A 2719-nucleotide genomic window follows, 5' to 3' on the forward strand; every position below is an offset into this window, starting at 1 on the left:
AGGCTCAAGCTGTAAGAGAAAATTCCAATTAGTAGAGAAATTAATTTGAAAAATTACCTTGACGTTTCGATAGCTATTTTCTGCTATCGTTATCATTTAGGTTCTTTTGATACTACTAGACTACAATACAATACGAAAGCCGCAAGGCCGATTAAGATCGGACAGACAGTTTTTGCATAATACAATTGTTAATTAACCTACCAGGAAAAAATAACGGTGGATAAATGTTGTGTTATATGATTTTCTATACTTAAGGTGAGAATAGTCTTAATCGGCAATCCTAGTACCAGACCGTGATGTAGAGAATCAGCAAAAACTTGGTCAGGGCAAATCACTCTCGTCAAATCGTCTCGCTAAAACCGATAAATGTCTAGCATACGTTCTAGTTAAAAGCCAAAAAAATTGGCGAGCCCTACCATACTGTCACCAAATCTGGAAACCCTAGATAGGCATGAAGAACGCGAAGGATTCTTACCATTATCCCGACAGAACTATTTAGACCATTTAGGATAAATTGACTTTACGCTCTAAATAAGCAGATTATAAAACGGGAACCGGGAAGGAAGACCAGACTAACACAACAAAGTATTTAACAGCATGCTATCGATATTAATGTAACTTACCCATAGCTTTTACACTGTAAATCGCGAGCAGCTACCATTTTAAAACTTCAGCCAAACAGATACAATAAAATCCAAATATAAGGGCGATTTAAAGAAGGCTTCTCTTTACAGACTCCATAGAACAAGGCCACAGAACATACCCCTAAGGGCTTTGAATATAAAACTAAGTTAGTTTTATATTCAAAGCCTAAGGGGGATATTTTGTGAACAAGGCTTGTGAACCACACTTATTCAGAAGACAGACCCGTTCAAAACCGCCATTTTGAATGATGCAAACAGGGTTGCCAGGTCCGAAAATCGAGTTTCGGTAGACAAGCTCGACATTTTTCGATAGAAAATCGGTAGACTCTGTGGAGGTTTGTATGAGTGAGACGAAACGCATGGTGCTTCAACGCGCGCCTTAACTCATTTTTCTTTCATTATTAAGGGCTCCATCTGGTGAGGTTTTGAAAATGCTCTGTTATGCACACCTAGAGCTGGTTGGGTGATCCAAAACCTCACGAAAAAAAAGGCTCCATAAACTCGCGCGTTTTTCAAAACTTAAATTTTTAAACTTACAGGAATACTAAAGTAAAAAAGTAAGTAAGTAAAAACTCTTCAGTATTTCCAGAAATTTTTTTATTTTCTTCAACATTTTGCAACAGACGTCATTCTGTGTCCACACCTTGTAATTCACTATGATTTATTAAATTTGGAAATATCATTGCAACATCAGAAATAGATTGTATGTAGAGAACCTGATTTCACTACTGCAGGATCCATGAAACATAATTTTATCATATTTATTATCTACATGCTTGATTCATTTTACGTTTGAAAAAGAACTCTAAAATACAAGGTGTGCTAAAATAAAATGTCTGCTATTATCAACGTACTTTGATCATGAACGGAAATATGTTATGTTGTTAATATGTTATTATTATTTTATTTTAAGTAATCCACGGAAATTTTTAAAACTTTTATTTGTTACTTTTCGGTAGATCGGTAGGTTCCTTGACAAATCGGTAGATCTACCGAAAAATCGGTAGACCTGGCATCTCGGGATGCAAACATATGGGCGTTTATTTTCATGCACTTACGTGAGCACTCCCGGGGAATTTTTGTATTGCAGACTGCCTAAAATCGGTGTGAAGCAAATTCGATCCTTACAAGCGATATTAAACTATTTTTGTATCACAAATTATCACAATCCTCATCTAGTCCGTTCTGTGTTTGCAGATGATAGTAAGATTTTCACACATGTGAATTGTCACTCGCCTAGTCGAGACGTCTAGACCAGATAAATAAGCTCTCACCGATTTTAGGCAATCGGAAATACAAAAATTTTCCGGGGGTACTTACGCATGGAAACGTTACGTAAACGCATGGAAATAAACGCCATGGTGATGGATGCCATCCATTACATAATGGTACATCTTATGGCTACGGAACAACCTTATACAATTTATCCGTGTTGTAAGCAATTGGTTATACAAAAATGTGTGTAGGTTGAGGCGTTTGAGATTAGCTAAACTCTTCAGTTACCTAAGCATTACACTAATTTTACACAAATGAACATATTTAATGAATAATGATTAAGAACTATTGTGAACTGATGCAATGATAATGATGATCAGTTGTTACCTTAAAATTGCTCAGTATAAAATCAGTCATTCCAATTTATCTTTAGTGCGAAACTAAAAATATATGTTTTGTAATGTGTCATTTCGAACTGTCATATCCTACTAGTAATATATAATTCTTCAATGTGGTAACATATTTTTTCTTTTTAGGGGTAAGGAGACTTAATTTGAAAGCAGTAGTTACACAGCAGAAGCATTTGGTACATCGCCAACAGGAGAGAAACCTATATGTAATTATGTTATCCATACACATACCTAAATATATATTTGCATTAGTAATTGTACTATATTAATGAATTTGTTTTGTTACTTTGAATTAGGTATTTATTTAATTTCTGAATTTTTGATTCATAACATGATTTTGCTTCTTGAGCAAATGTTTCTGGTTTCTATAACAAACACTTTTCACAATATAATGGTAATTGGCGTTTCGCCTATTTATTTACTGCAATAAAAATGTGTAAATGTTTATAG

At 34.6% G+C, this 2719-nt stretch overlaps 2 long non-coding RNA genes across 2 annotated transcripts in view; one reads left to right on the forward strand and one right to left on the reverse strand.

Annotated features, from left to right (window-relative positions):
• The window catches only part of LOC109541410, a 5097-nt gene extending 3991 nt beyond the window's left edge, over positions 1-1106 (reverse strand). Inside the window, exon 1 of the long non-coding RNA XR_002172323.2 lies at positions 624-1106. This is a non-coding gene — a long non-coding RNA (uncharacterized LOC109541410). The remainder of the gene's footprint in view (positions 1-623) is intronic.
• Positions 1107-1550: 444 nt separating this feature from the next.
• Positions 1551-2714, forward strand: LOC125504934. The gene is made up of 2 exons (XR_007281812.1): positions 1551-2032; positions 2396-2714. It is a non-coding gene; the product is annotated as an uncharacterized LOC125504934 (long non-coding RNA).
• The last annotated feature ends 5 nt before the right edge of the window (positions 2715-2719 follow it).

Source organism: Dendroctonus ponderosae, unplaced genomic scaffold (genome assembly GCF_020466585.1).
Source record: "Dendroctonus ponderosae isolate FM_Combo_2020 unplaced genomic scaffold, Dpon_F_20191213v2 Dpon_F_20191213_1, whole genome shotgun sequence".
Classification (NCBI taxonomy): Eukaryota; Metazoa; Arthropoda; class Insecta; order Coleoptera; family Curculionidae; genus Dendroctonus; species Dendroctonus ponderosae.